The sequence below is a fragment of the Amblyomma americanum genome, chromosome 3, assembly GCF_052857255.1.
Source record: "Amblyomma americanum isolate KBUSLIRL-KWMA chromosome 3, ASM5285725v1, whole genome shotgun sequence".
NCBI classification, from domain to species: Eukaryota; Metazoa; Arthropoda; class Arachnida; order Ixodida; family Ixodidae; genus Amblyomma; species Amblyomma americanum.
In genome coordinates, this window is record NC_135499.1 from 63,793,811 (window position 1) to 63,809,270 (window position 15,460).

The 15,460-nt window shown below is 44.3% G+C and overlaps 1 pseudogene; it reads right to left on the bottom strand.

The window, feature by feature from the left end:
- Nucleotides 1-1,269: 1,269 nt before the first annotated feature.
- Nucleotides 1,270-9,488, bottom strand: LOC144123782 (uncharacterized; annotated as a pseudogene).
- Between the last annotated feature and the right edge of the window lie 5,972 nt (nucleotides 9,489-15,460).

Consider the following 15,460-nt stretch of genomic DNA (forward strand, 5'->3'; position numbering starts at 1 on the left):
TCTGGGAGGCACACACGTTCATCCAGATAGGGGAGCCAGCTAGGCGGCTCTTGCAGGGCAGCATACACTCCCCGCTCCAAAGCGCTTTGTTCACGAAACAAAGATATCGACGACCGTGGTGATTCGGCGTGGCGGTCCATCATGCGACTCTTCCAGAGACTAAATTATCCCAGCAACATAAATAGATCCTATGGCACAGCACTGTTTTTCTCCGCGGGCAAAAACGAATACTGTAGAGTGTGATGCCAATGTACTTCTCAATTGTTCGTTGTTAAATGTCCCAGAAAAAGATAGCACTAATGCACAGATCAAAACAATGGTCAATTGTCTCTGGAGTATTGCACAGGCGACCATTCACTGTCCATGGCGCAAGCATCTCCATAGCATGAAGCCATGCCTTCACAGGCAGCGTTGACGTGTGCAGCTTAAAAAAGAACGTTTTTGTGCCAGAAGAAATGCACATTCGCCTAACACGTTTTAAAACAGTGGTGTCAAGGGACTCCAAAAAAGGTTGCCGATACAACTGTGCAGGGAACAAATACTCTGTGTCTTAGTCATCTGCCTTCTCAATAGGCCATACAGGCAGTCTAAAGAAAAGCGCAGAGTGAGGAAATTGAAGGTGTCAGCAACTTCCTTAAGGAATCCCCATAAAGGCCCCTCACGAGTGCGTCCCGTCGGTGCAAATAGGAAAGGCAAATAAGCACTGAGACGCCTAATAAGCACGGCTACTACAAAAGGGTTGTTTGACGATTCGAAAAAGAAAAAAAAACGCGAGACAAGCTCATGCATGACAAAGTGAACAAGGTTGAACAGTGCACTTTGCAGCCGCTTCAGAAGAGGCTATGGGAACCCTAAGATTGTTTCGCCCTTGCCTTGTACAACACTTGAGTGCAACCAGCTCGGGAACCTCTTTGCTTTCGTTTATAATGCTGGCGTGGCATTTCTGACGCAACTTGTATTTGTGTACTACAGCATACGCAACATAACCAGCAAAGTATTTTAGGCTGTCTTCCTCCTCTTTACACAACTCTTGCACACTATCTAGACTGATGTCCACTATACTGTCATTAGATGGCTCAGTTGCCTCCTGTCTACTCATCAAAAAAGCTAGGAGATCATGCGAGTCGTCAGCTGAGTACGAGGCGTGACGACCAGGCTGCGAAAATTATGCAAGAACAATCATCCATAATGTTCCCTTGAACTCTCTTCCCCGTGGAATGGGCGACCTTAGTCTCACGGTGCCGAACAGGTTTTTTAGAGCATCTTGGCTCAGCCTGCTCAACAACAAGAAATGAAAGTTCTGCTCCACAATGTAGTAAAACTGCAACACACACAACGTTGAGAGCACAACACCTGTTTGAACAGGCTTCCATGACCCTCTTCCAAGCTTGTCCATGATAAACAAGTACGAAAACATAATCAGATATTCTGACAGGAAGGTTTTAGCCTCATCATCTTTCTGGCGGCAGATTTCACTGAGAGCAGTTTTCCTGGACCGTGAGCTCATGATGGTAAACCACCTGAAAACCTGCTCTGTGCAAAAAGCTGTTGTGAGAGCTTCCTTGGGCAGGTGGTCATTATGAACTAGGTACCGCAGGCCCGCAGCAGTGGAGCGGTGCAAAAGAGCATGCGCCAGTGCCACATTAATTTTTTCAAAATAATTTGGGTCCAAGCCACGCAGTTTTAAATGTGGCATCAGCTTGAGCTTGTGTTTGGCATCAACTTCGAACGCCTGTTTGACAAACTCCAGGCAGACCTGCAAAAACCAGAAAAAGCCTGACGGTCCTCACCACATGGTATGCATGCATGGTTACGCTGCTGTTTTTCCTATTGCGGAAAAATTTCTGGACTCCTTAGCTAAATGTAAAGGTAGAGGTCCACAAGTGTCAGTAGGTGCACACAGTACAAAAGCCTGCTGCAAAAGAAAAGCCAACATTTGTAACAAGAAAATATTATAGCTGTTTTTTGCGCTTAGAATAGAAACAATGTAAGCGAAACTGTAGTGTTTATAAAATAGCCTGCAGAAGACCTCCTTTTTATAGCGTACTAACACGCTCAATTTGCCCTGCAAGTACTCCAAAGTGAAGCAATAGTCGTCTGATCTATTTAAAGCATATGGACTCTCACACAGAGCACCATATGCACAAAAATTGAAGGTACTCTGTTCTTTCTATTAGTCGGTAAACGAATCACGTTCCTGCACGACTCAATTTGTACTGCTTTGTGAACTGTGCTCTAAGCTCCTTGCACGTCGCAGCTCACAATGTGTGTCATAGCGCATTCTTATTATTATTCCCGCTTTCTACAACTACGTTGCTTGCATTATCGTGTTTCAATATAGGCATTCTACAACTCCATTTCATGCTACCCACTGAAGCACGGAAGTAATGTGAGTGCACCGTGCTATTAGGAGCACCAGCTAAAATGTTAAGCAGAATTCAGAACAAAAAATGACGACAGAAAATAGCGAACAATAACTTGTTATCTTAATTGTAGCGACTGGTGCTAGTCACATGCCCCATAGTCAATAGGTGTCTATTGAACATATTAATTGGCTAAAAGAGTAGCAACTATTGTTAAATCCAAGCAAAAGGTAGGCATGAAAAATGCGCAACTGTATCATAGGTTTGCAACATCCTGAAGTTAAGCTTGTTATATCTTGGAGTGTTGCAATGCCTTACTCTAGGCACTCTAGTGGACAGCAAAAACTCTCTCGGAACATAATTTGTGAGGCTGGCCTTATTGCTAGGCAGGTTTTGCTTTTAGACTGTGAACTTGTCCATCATTATGAGCTGCCTTCGAACAAGGTGGCCCCTTAGATTTTTTAGCAGTTGTGGAGCTTCTGCCAAAAAGTACAGTCGTCCTCCTCCGCCGCAAGGGTAAGAGCAAGACACACTAGTTTTCCCGTACTTGGTGCCTTGAATGCCACACAGGTGCCATATGGCCAAGTTGCCTTTTCGCATGTCAGTCACAACTGCACCAGCGGTGATGCTCAAATCTTCGGCACGACAAGTTATCTCGGAAAGCCACCTTTTTTGCGTCCTCTGCATTGAAAGATGAGCCTGCGAGAATGCGCGATCATTACCTGAGGCCTCAAGTATGACGGACCAACGTGGCAGTGTCAGATACCATAGCTTTGCAATGCATTACATAAATTATTTTAGGAAGTAGCATATCCTTCGCTAGAACACAGATGCGCACCATGTGCAAGGTACAATGCTTTTTAAGTCTTTATGAGAAACTATAAAGTAGAATTACACCCTCCCAAAAGGCGTCTCCCAGAAGTAAATATTCGCGTGGCTGTCGCACAAGCCCAATGTTTATGTCACATAATGGGCAAATATTTCTCTTGAAATAGATAACACCGTTGCCTTTTTTTCAAATATTATTTTGTGATTCGTGCTTAAATAAGCATTGGCTAAGTGCTGCTCTAGAGTTCAAAAGAATACAATAACAAAATATAGCACAATTTTCTAATGCATTCTCCTACAAACCTACCACTGAAATCAATTTTTTGCCCGAGTCCATTTTAACTAGTGCAGTCCTCTGTAGAAGAGTGACCTATGGAATTAAACTATCTGATCACTTACATGTAAATTGATAAGCCAAAACTTGCTTCCATCTGTTTGTTATGCCTTCCAGCATAAAGATCAATGCATGTGTGGCGAGCTCTTCCTTGGCAGTTTTGTTTGAAGGGCCTATTGTTGGTTAACCGGAAAAATTAATGCATAGACAATCAGGTAAGAATGCAATACATAGTATAGAAACAATACGTAGAAACTGTGTATTTAGGTAAACTTTGTGTAAATTACGCACAACTATTCAGTATTTCGGTGGGTGTTATTATCCCAAGTGCTAAACACATTCATTATACCACACGAGGTAGCATATAGTGAATGGAGTAGTCTTGATAACCAAAAGCACAGTAATCAGTGGTAAGCATTTTGCCTAAAATACTTTTGGCGCGTCCAAGCAATTGCTGCGGTTTTTTAGGTTCAGATAACTGTATAAAAGTCATTCATCCATGGCAACATGAATACAAACAATGAGATATTTACTCTACCTATAATGCGTCCTGATGATGCATTGTTATGCAAGCCAGGGAAAATTTGCATTTCATCCATTTAGATACAGGCATGGTGCTCTTCCACAGTCAATGTGGCCACTTTCTCCTTCAGTGCAGTGAAAACCTCCTCCAAGATCCCTGAAGAAGCACAGTTGCATAAGAAACACAAATTAGACTTTTGTACGCTTTGGAGTCAAAGTGTAACATTTGCCGCGTTTCAACTTTAGGTGTTCCATGTGTTGCTGCAGTGTTCTCGTCGCCGGCAAGGGAACAACGTTTTCCTTTACGAATTCATAGCCCTTGCTTCCATAAGCTCCTTTAAGATGGAGTGCTTCCTGGAGTGTGCCTGGAGACCATGAGCTTCCCTTCACGGTCCTCTTTTCCAGTGCCTTGAGGCGGTCATCAGAAAGGTTTCGTTCAAGCAAATCACGGAGCTCATCGCTTTCCTTTTCGGCTTTGCGTCGTCGGTTTTGCTCACGGTTCAGTCGCCGGTCCAAGTCAAGCCCTCTTTTCGTTTTTGAATGCCATGTGACCAGATAAAAATATAAGACAGCTTGAGCATGAACTACACTACTTCTAAATAAAAAAAAAGATGCTGCCTACTGAGCACAGATTTATGTGCTGTAGATTAAAGCTCGTAATTGGGTAAGTTGGATTCCACTTAGAAAAATAATAGCAAAAGAAACAGTAAAACAAACAAACACATTTAATGCACTTTCATACCGTTCTTAAAACTTCAATCGCCAATTTGTGATTACGTAAACCAAAGTAAGTGAACAAGCTGATGACTCCTCAGTCTGAGTGAGCCCGACTAAGTTGTGAGCCTAAATGAGTTTCAGTTCATAAGTTCAGGCGAGTTCGGGTCAGTGTAAGCCTGAGTTTACTGGCTAACCAAAATTATCTGAGTGAGCATGAGTGAGCACTAGTAATTTTTCAAGGTAAGCGGAGGACTTTAAATAAGACGCCGAAAATGAATCACTATAACTTGGCGATGAAAACCTCGCAAGCTCCAACCCTGCACTGCCTGACAACCTAGAACCCAAAGCTGGTCTTTTTTGGAAGCTATTATGTAAAGAACAGAGAACTATGAGAGTTACAGGCATACCAAGTTTCACATTGAAATGAAGCTGGGAAGTTTGCAATATTTCCTCATACAATTATGGAGTGAATGGGCAGATCTTCAGGTACAAATGCTAGAGGAAAGCTTGTCTAATGAAACTATGAGCTCTTTTCAAGCCTCTCGATTAAAAATGGCGGCATTACCTGCTGGCGTTTCCAGACGCCAGGAGTCAAAGCAAACAGGTCAGTCCAGTGTTGTTTGACCTGCAAGTTTAGCAATATGCTTTCAAAAGAGCCAGAGATATTTTACTAGCAGAATGAGACTTGCAAAAATAAAGTGCTGAATCAAGACACTCCATGCTTCATAGCAGTTAGAAAAAAAAGCAGTTCAAATCTAACAGAAGGCGCATCTGCGTGACATGCTAAGAAGCTTTTTACTCATGCTACTACCATCAGCAAAGCCAAGTCGAGAACATGGCCACTGTCTCACCTTCCAAAGCTGAAAGAGGTTGCTTTTCAAGCAGAGGGGAATGGGTTCTATATGACTCTGTCGTTTCCATGCCTACAGAATAAGAATGATATTGTCACGGTGTTGGTGACAAGAGAGGGACTTGGCAAGAGAGGGCTCGGCACCACGTCCTTCGGTGGGAGGAACGGCTAACTTCGACGTCCTTCAATCCACCAGCGTCAACATCTTTTTGTCTCACCGCCACCTGGCATTGCTCCCCTCTTTAAAAAATGCGCGCAGAAGAGCGCGCGAACACAAGCACTCACAAGCACACTCAGGCACACAAGAAAGGCTCGAAGTAACTGGGGGGTCACCGTGCAAAATACGGCTTCATGCGTAGAACACGGACGATCTCTGCACGGGGTAGTCGACGGCTGCTCTGCTGTGAAAGTGCCGCGTCCAGTAGTACCTCGTAATTAACGTCGCCAACGCGCCGCAAGACTTTATAAGGACCGAAATAGCTGAAAATGAGTTTTTCGGACAAGCCTCGCCGTCGAACACGTATCCATACCTACACCTGGTCGCCGGGATTGTACAAGACTTGTCTGTGCCGGAGGGTATATCGGCGCGAGTCTTTATCTTGCTGCTGTGTGATGTGAATACGTGCTAGCTGACGAGCCTGCTCGGCTTCGTGGGTAAACTTCTCAGCGTCAGCAGAATGTTGGTCATCAGTCGCGCAAGGGAGCATTGCGTCGAACATCGTCTGAACCTCCCTGCCGTAGAGGAGGCGGAACGGTGTGAAACGGGTCGTCTCTTGAACTTCTGTGTTATAGGCGAATGTCACGCACGCTATGACCGTGTCCCAAATCCTGTGTTGCACATCGACGTACATCGCCAGCATGTCCGCCATCGTCTTATTAAGCCGCTCGGTCAGCCCATTTGCCTGCGGGTGGTAACCAGTATTTTTTTGGTGAGTCGTACCGCTTAGCTGAAAAATTTCGGCCATAATCTGGGAAGTAAAGAAGGCCCCTCAGTCGATAATGACGTAGGTCAGGGCGCCGTGCCGAAGTACGATCTGATTCATGAAGAAATCCGCTACCTCGGACGCTTTGCCACGATGTAAGGCATTGGCCTCGGCGTATCGAGTGAGGTAGTCTGTGGCAATGATGATATACTGGCTGCCACCCGAGGACAAATAGAAAGGGCCGAGAAGGTCCATGCCTACCTGATCGAATGGGGCACGTGGTGGTGCAATAGGTTGGAGGAGCCCCGGAGGCTTGGCAGCCGGGGCCATACGGCGCTGACATTGCCGACAGCACTGCACATAGCGTTAAAAACAGTGGCATGTTTGGGCCAGTAGAACAGCTGGCGTATTCTGGAAAGCGTGCGAGAGTATCCCAAATGACCAGAGGTTGGCTCGTCGAGGCACGCAGAAAGTATTTCCTCTTGAAGTGTTGTCGGCACGACGAGGAGGTACGCTCGCGAACTGGAACCAGGGTTCTTCTTATAGAGTATCCCTCGTTGCAGGGAAAACGACGAAAGGTGTCGAGAAAAACATTTAGGAAAGGTGGCTGGCTGACCTTGCAGATAATCGATGAGAGGTCGTAGCACTGGATTGGCGCGCTGCTGGGTTGACAAATCAGAAAAATGGATAGCCCCAAGGAAACTGATGTCGTCGTTCGTGTCGGGTGCAGCGAGTTAGATGATGGACACTGTTCTTGCCGGTCTTGAATAGCAGTGCTGTCTAGTCTATCTCGACGGTGTTGTTGTTTTCGCCTACTCGTTTAGTCAGTCTTGTTGCCTTAGCGCCACCTGGAATTATGAAGACAATGAATAATACTACTCTATGTTCTCAGCCGGACATCAAGATTTTCATCTCACATGATGCTGAGGGCAATGTCTTAGTACGTTCAGATGCAGCACATATACAATTCTTCTGTCGCAGAGTCTCTAGAATAAAAAATATACAAATATTTTTGCGCCTGCTGTTTATCGTGCTCAACAAAACTCTTGATTGAATAAGCAGACTGCACCTGAAGTAGATGGGATCGACTTTAGGACTGAGCTGTAGGGACTGAGCTGTAGAGGATGAGCTGTAGGGACAAAATAGACATAGCAAAAAAACATTAGCGATTGCTATTTGTTACACAAAACAAAGCTCTTCAGGGTCTAAGCAGACTGCACCGGCAGCTGAAGAGGTTGACTCTATAACCGCGCTATTTCCAAATGGCTTCTTGCCTGCATGAACAAGTTTGCATTCTTGGAGTTCATTTAATTGGTGAGCTTATAGAGACTTTGTCACTGGGAACTCAATGCAAAATATGGTAGGGACTGTATCTGGCTTGAGCTCTTTTCTTCCATTCTTGCTGTACAGTTCAAATTGGCCTGGATCGAAATGATCATTCATGTATTTGTAACACAAGATAACCATAAAAAAAGCAGGTAAAAGAACTATTCACCGGCCAGCTTTCCCATGAAGAGAAATGCTGAAAATGCCCATTCATGAAAAGTTTCTACAGATCCCACAACGAGAGTAGACAAAAACATTTATCTGCATTGGTACAGTCAGAGCAATTTTTTCTCTATGCCGTACATTTTCTCACCGCCTCTAAAACTTTATTTCCGTTTAGCGTTGACTTATTCCGTACAGTACGGCACCACTGGAAGACGACCAGACCGTAAGGTAGGACAACCAACAAGTACAAATAATTGGTCCGAGGATGCTTTTCTTACCTGTTACCCCAGCGGTCGGTTCGAGAAAGCGTTTACAGGAGGCAAATTCATTCTTGCACAAATTATGAGCCTTGACGCACATGTTTCACGTGAATCTCTACACTTGAATAATATCGCTTTATAATCTTCTTAACATGAAATTTCCCGAAAAACAACTATTGTTTATCATCGCTAAAGCAGTGGCGAGATATGAGGACAAAAGGCCCGTGCTATGTTCACATGGAATTGACGCGTCTTGTGAAAACAAGTGAACAAAGTCGCAAGATAAGCAGGAAATAATATTAAGACGAAAGCCTTTCCTGGCTCACCAGTGTGCACAAGACATGTCCGCAGGAAATGTGTACAAGAAGTGTCCACTGAGCTTGTCAAACCAATTGAAACAATTAAAAGAAAAAAAAAGAAATACTTGAGAATAAAAATTAAAAAGAAAATGCAAAAAGCGCAAAATTTCAAAGGACAAAATAACAAATAAAAAGAATATCAAAAATTAAAGGAAATAATATGAAATATGGAGGAAGAAAGAGAGGACAGGGAAAGACATTTCGCATTTCAGCTCATAAGCAGACGTAACGGGAATTTCATTTTTATAAACTACTAGCTGCAAGTAGAACCTACTGCTTTACTCATATCTCGTGGAAGGCGACCAACAAGTCTGAAGAAGTGAAGATGCGCGAGCTAATTGACATGTATACACTGTGAGCAGCAAGCACTCGTGCTGCGGATTACACAGCACAAACAGTGATATTATTAAGCAGGCACAGGTTTTCACAAGCAATGCTTGAGCCCATGAGCTGCTTCATACCTACACGAACGATCAAAACGCAAGCGCAGTGCCCGAAACAAGGTAGCTGCGCTAAGATTTAACATTAGCCATCCCTTCACACACTTTACCAGCGCTCGACAGGCCTGTTCATCTCTATGTACATCACTTGGTAGCGTGACAGTTATTCAAAAGAGCCGCTTAAAATAACAAGAACACAAAGATTATATTCCGAGTAAATAAAACAAACTTGTTACCTCGCATAGTCGAGTTCCTTTCGGGGCGCGCTTATCGCGGCCCATTCTCAAAGGCAATTGCAAACGCTGACGCACTTAAGCCGCCGACCTTCCACATGGCACTGCGTAAAACGCTTTGCCGTTTCCAGTGCGGTTGCTGCAGTTTGGCGCACTGCACCCAGTCATAGCTTACTACTGCGTCCGTCACTACCACTGCAAAACACCAAACCTGACGCCACAGGTGCTGACGGAAATTGCATGAAATGTAGCCGACAGCGCGGGCTCACACGAGGCGTCGAGCTGACAAGGGTGTGCTCGGCACTGCGCCTGTGAAGTCAGCTTCTCCGCGGAGTATTGCAAACTTGGCGTCACGAAAATCATGTGATCGCCTTTTGGCGAATGTCGTTCGGAGCGCCGAGGAAAAGTAGACGCGCAACTCAGCTCCCTCTGGGAGCATATACAGGAACACTAATGGGGTCATCGACTGGTTGCTTTAGATCGCCCTAGAGCGCTCTGAGGCGCGACCGCACGTTCGGCTGGTCGCAACCGGGAGCTCTGACTACATTCGGCTGGTTCTTTCTGAGTGCTCGCCTCCAGCTCAGAACGCTCTGACGCGCACCGAGAAAAAAGTCGGAGCGGCTACGAGAATATGTTCACGTGACAGAGCCACTTCCGCTGTTTCGCGAAAGCGGTGCGAGGTCTAACCTAACCACGACGTCCCCTATGCGTAGGCAGAAGCAAGTGTCGGCTCTTGACGTAGTCACGCAGTTGTAGCGCCCTTGCTGAGTTGTATTTTGCGTGTGCCGCGCTGTACGGGACAAAAGATTGCCAAGAGGCGCCGGATAACTACGACAGGAATGCAGTCTGTGTTGCTGTCACATCTAACACATGACAGCAGCGATTCTAGCTGCAGCTAACGCGAGGACGACAGTGGTGTCTACAAGGCGATGTTTGATGAAATCTTCAGTGCGCCACATTGTGTGCCGAAGGTTGCTGACTACTTCTGCACAGTGGTGCAACATTACTCCGGATAAGACGTAAGTGTTTCTGCGCGAGTACGTTCCGATGAGTAATGTTTTCCAGTTCCGCAGGAATTTCCGCCTGAGACGCCAGGCCCGCTATGATCTCAATGTGAAGTTCGAGGAATCAGAATGCTTCACGTCGAACAGACACCATGCAAGTTCTCCGGCGAAGGCTCCGGAGGAACACATTCTTTCCTTTGTCTGGTGAGTGTCATTTTAAGGACCAAAAAAATGAGAAACGTGAGGTGGAGATGTGTATAATGCGCGTGATAGATGAAAATTTTATTTTAGCTGTGTGGCTGTTTGTGTATACAAAACAACTTGTGCAACCTCAGTAATGTTTTCATGCCGTACTCATGTTTGCTATAGTTTTTTCCAGTTCAATATGTATTTAATTACAATATGGTAATAATAAATAGTTTATTTCTATCAAAGAGGTGGATCTGAGTAAAAACTGCTCGGAGGAACTGCAGCTTGACCGAAGCCCACAGCTCATTCAGCATGTTTCCACTTTTTTTTCTACAGCACGCGTTCCAAAATTGAACTCTTGGTTACTTGTATAAAATCGTTTTATTGTATGGGTTTGAAAAGATTGCTGAGGAAAAAGACATCGATGATACCTCTTATTATATCCCAGCATGCTTTTATTTGGCACACAAGGACATGCTATGAACAAATTTTTAAAACTGGATGAAAGTAGCAAGGCTGCTGAGAATAGTTCCATTAAATTCTTTCTATTCATCTTGTAACTGCAAGAGTGTTTGATAGTGATTGCCGGTTTGGCAAATTATAATTATTGTATTTATTTAACAGGTATGCTGCCAACAAGGCATCGCTGCGAGAGTGTTCTCTTCTGTTCAACATGGCAGAGTCAAACCAGCTGGTGGTCATCACTGGGTTTCCTGGGTTTCCTGTGCCAGATAGCTTCAAATGCGATTAACTTTTCATCTGACAAGCACGCGTTGGCCAGATAGCACGCGTTGGAGGGATATTTAGAGATGTATTCACCGGGCCACCAAGCAAAGTGCATGATGCAAGAGTGTTGAGGTTGTCTCCAGTGCATGAAGACGCCTACACTGTGCGATGTTAACAAGTTTCACATTTTTGGTCATGCCACTTATCCCATTATAGAGCACTTGTGGACACCATTCAAGCATTATGGGCCAATGACAGCCGCCAAAATTAATTACAACCAGTGCAGTGCAACAACCAAGGTAATCATTGAAAATGCCTTTGCAATGCTGAGGCAAAAGTTTGGGTAGCTTCGTTACGTCGAGTTTACAACTGTGGATAAAATAACAAAGTATGTGATAACATGCTGTGTTCTACATAACATATGCTTGGATTGAGGTGACCTTGAGATTAATAATTGGCTGACAGATGATGAAAGAAAAGAAAGAATTGATGCAGCCCTTCACAACAGGCTAAGCCTGGCAGAATTAAGGACATATTGACCGCCTGTGTCCGAAAGTGAAAGTGCTCTTCGCCGATTGGGCGAATTGAAAAGAAGGTCCTTGGCTGATAAGCTCAAAGCTGCATCATACACAGAGACCATCTTTTTGATATAAAAACATTTATTCCACATCAATTTTTTTTGTGAAATTTGCTTCATGAACGCACCACAGGCGCAACCTGTACATATTTATTATTGTGTAAATACTTTTTGTGTATACTACGCCTTCCCCCTGTCCTCTCTTCCTGTCCACTCACCTCTTTTATTTGATTTCTCCATTTGGCCTGCTATCCTTTATTTCCGCTGAACCAGCTCGGGTGCTTCAGTATTCATGGCAGATGCCGCGGGTAGCAGAAAACGTTTCCTTCGTTTTTGTTATTATTTTAATAAACCATTTACTACTTCTATTTGCCTAAGCGTATTACAAATGACATGATTTGGGTGTATGAAAAGTGAGATCAGAGCAAACATTTATTGCATGTTAGAGAAAGTGTTGAGTAAATAAATGATTCACTATCAACGGGAGGTGTGCCTCCTGTCTAAAGTGTTCATCCCAAGAGGGTTCGCTTGTGAGGCCTCCTGTATGCCTCGTTTTATTCATCCTCAGTGACCGCAACCTCTCAAAAGATGTATGGCTTCACGTCCTCAGTTCTCTCAAGCTTTGGACGGCTAGATGCGCTAGGGAGACAACTAAATAGCTTGTAAGCAAACCCCTTGGGCGATATGCTTTTGACGGGGGCTGTACATCTCAACCAAGTTTTGGATGCTACTACTTTTCTGCTCGAGTTCGCAAAAGTTCCATATGCACGGAATGAGCTTTTAGCAGCTCCCGGTGCCCTTGCTCCTTCCTTTGTTCTCTATATTCCATTTTTTTCGCTTTCTCGCTTTGCAATTTGTTCATTTGCTCAAGGAACAACCGCATGTGTTGTATTCTAGAGTTGCTCGGACGCAACCTCCTATCGGCTATTTTTTTTCTTGGGCCCTTTCTTCCCGCGAATCTGTTTTGGCTTCGAATGAACAGTCACCCCTCGATGATATCAAAGACAGGGTATCTTCACAGAACTCATAGTTTTCCCGGACGTCTGCGCTGGTTGATGGTCGAGGACTCGCTTTACTAGCCGATGATTTCTTATACCTCACGGTGTCCACACCGCGCAGCACTTCCGGCTCCAAGCTGCCATCTATAGCCTTTATGGCATTGCACTCTTGTTCATAATCCATGCGGCAGCGGGAATTTCCTGACGTATTATTGTGTTTCTCATCATTCTTTTCCGCTTTGACAAAGCCTTAAAGTGTGTTTCGTTCTGCACAGCAGTGCGGTGAATGTCAAGAATGCCGAACATGTCGCAGGCAATTTGCTCAAAGATAGCTCTCTCAATTGATACGAAACTTCTTGAGTGGGCCCACATCTCTGGCATACCGTGCATAAAAGTCGAGAAGCAGCTTTGTTTGCCGTTCATCTCATGAAGCTGCGTTGGAAAGGAAATAGGTGAAACAAACTTCTCTAGACATTTTGAATGCGTAGTCTCACAATTAAGATTGAGTGGTTGTTCATTTGGTTTAACAATGCATTGTACCTAGAAATTTATCTTTAATAAGACCTTTTTATGTATGTTGTTTATATCAAGGTGAAACTTTCAATCTTAACCAAACAGGTATATATTATTTCATACATGCTCTCTATATTCATTATTTTTCAGGCATTTATCACCACACCAGATCAAATTAAAGCATCAGTTTGCGGGTACGTAAAAATAAACATGAAGCTTCAACATTAAATCCTAACAGGGGCGGAAAGACGAATTGATTTGATGCATGGTAGCTACCTCAGCTCTATGAACTGCATCTGAATTGCAATGGTATTAACATGCATTCAGCAAAGTCTAGTATCTGAACTAACCAATTGACACTACAGTTACGCTCGGCTTCTTCGAAGAGAAATCCATAACTTCAAGGATTGTCTGATCTTCCTCCTGTGAGTAGAGAAAACATGAAAATAAAAAAATATGACTGGAGGTTTAGCATTGCTACGCCCGCAATATTGCACTAAAGCACGTTTTTTTTAAGCGAACACTGACCCAGAGAGTGAGTTATGCCCCTTTCTTTCCTCCAAATGAAAGGGGTCTAAACTTTGCGCTGGTTGTGAGAAAAAGAAAGGCACACAAATTTCTCAGTTTTGTAGTTGGACGTCACCGTTTACTCCCAGAGCAAATCAGGTGTCCGCCGACCCAGTTACACTTCTTAATCAGAGACTCACACAGACAAACGCTGCTGAAACGCAGGAGAGTGTGCTAGAAGTTATTTCGCACTGAAGTAAGTGCGTGCTGTGTAGCGACAAGCGAGGTAAATGCAGAATGCTAGACATGAAGTTGACACGGGTATTATGAACGCAGACTGAATGCGTTTATTCGGCATTTCTGCCGCGCCAGTTGTTTTATTAGTGAAGGCTGACCTGAGACCAATATTAATTCCAGGGCAGGCAGAAACCACTGAGGTTCGTTTGGAGATGGTAAGGCAAAAAACAAACATGCACAAGCATCCTCCGCGAGATGCTACAAAAAATGTTGCAGTGCGTACGCCGGAAGCACAAGGGAAGGAAAAAACGCGAAGTTGAAAACATTCACACCACAGCAAATGTTACTGTTCAATCTATTTATCCCTTTTTTTTTACACTAGCATTCGCACGCCAACGCGTAGGATATTAAGGCAAAACCACAAGGCTGCCTTCGGCATCGTACGTCGCTGGAAACTTAAAGTCCTCAAAACTATGCTGCTGCGAAAAAGCGCGAAAGCTCGTTGTTTGTGTGGACGACAAATAAGGCCTGACTTAAAGTTCATCATTGTATTCAACACTTCGGCTGGGGAGGTACATCAAGAGTTGTCCCACGGGGCGCTCATTTTTGCCGGAGATGGAAAGCCGAGGTAGCCATAAACACAGGTGAAGCGGAAGTGGCAACCACGATGCAGACTGTGCGCGACCACGTGCGGTTACTGTTGACACCAGCAGTGCCGCGTCGGATTTCCGGAAGTTCCGTCCTCCTAATTCCTGACCTATAAAATAGCGCAACAGCAGGCAAGGATATGAAAGAACACACGAGCACTAACTTACAACAGTTTATTGCGGAAGAGAGCCTGTAGATATATATGAAATGGCGGTACATTGCGCAAGCGCGGCCGACAGTCAATTGTTACTGACTTCAGAGATAATCTAATTCCTTGCGAGATAGCCCAACAGAGGGTTTCGCTACGCACTTATCACCTAAGCTATCTATCATTTCTGCTTCAATTATTTCTCGCGTGAATTTGCAAGTGTTTTTGGCAGTGACCGTGCATGCTTGAAAAAGAGGTTTACACTCGGATTCACATTTTCTGCAGTGCGCATGTAAAAAACAACCTTTCTTTTCTTTAAGATTGTAACGATGGTAACGGAGCCGCTCATTTAAGCCCCTTCCACTTTGTTGTACATACTTCTTTCCAGAGGTCAATGGTATGCTGTACACAATGGATTCCGTACATTTAACGAACTTAGTTTGATGATTTGTCTTGCACCCACTCTTTGTAGCAGGGTCTGGTCTTGTCAATCTGCAAAGTTTCTGCAGCTTCTCAGGAGCTGAAAAAATGACTTTCACTTTTTCCCGTCGTCCAATCTTCTTCAAGCGGTGAAACAAGCCGTTAGTGTACGG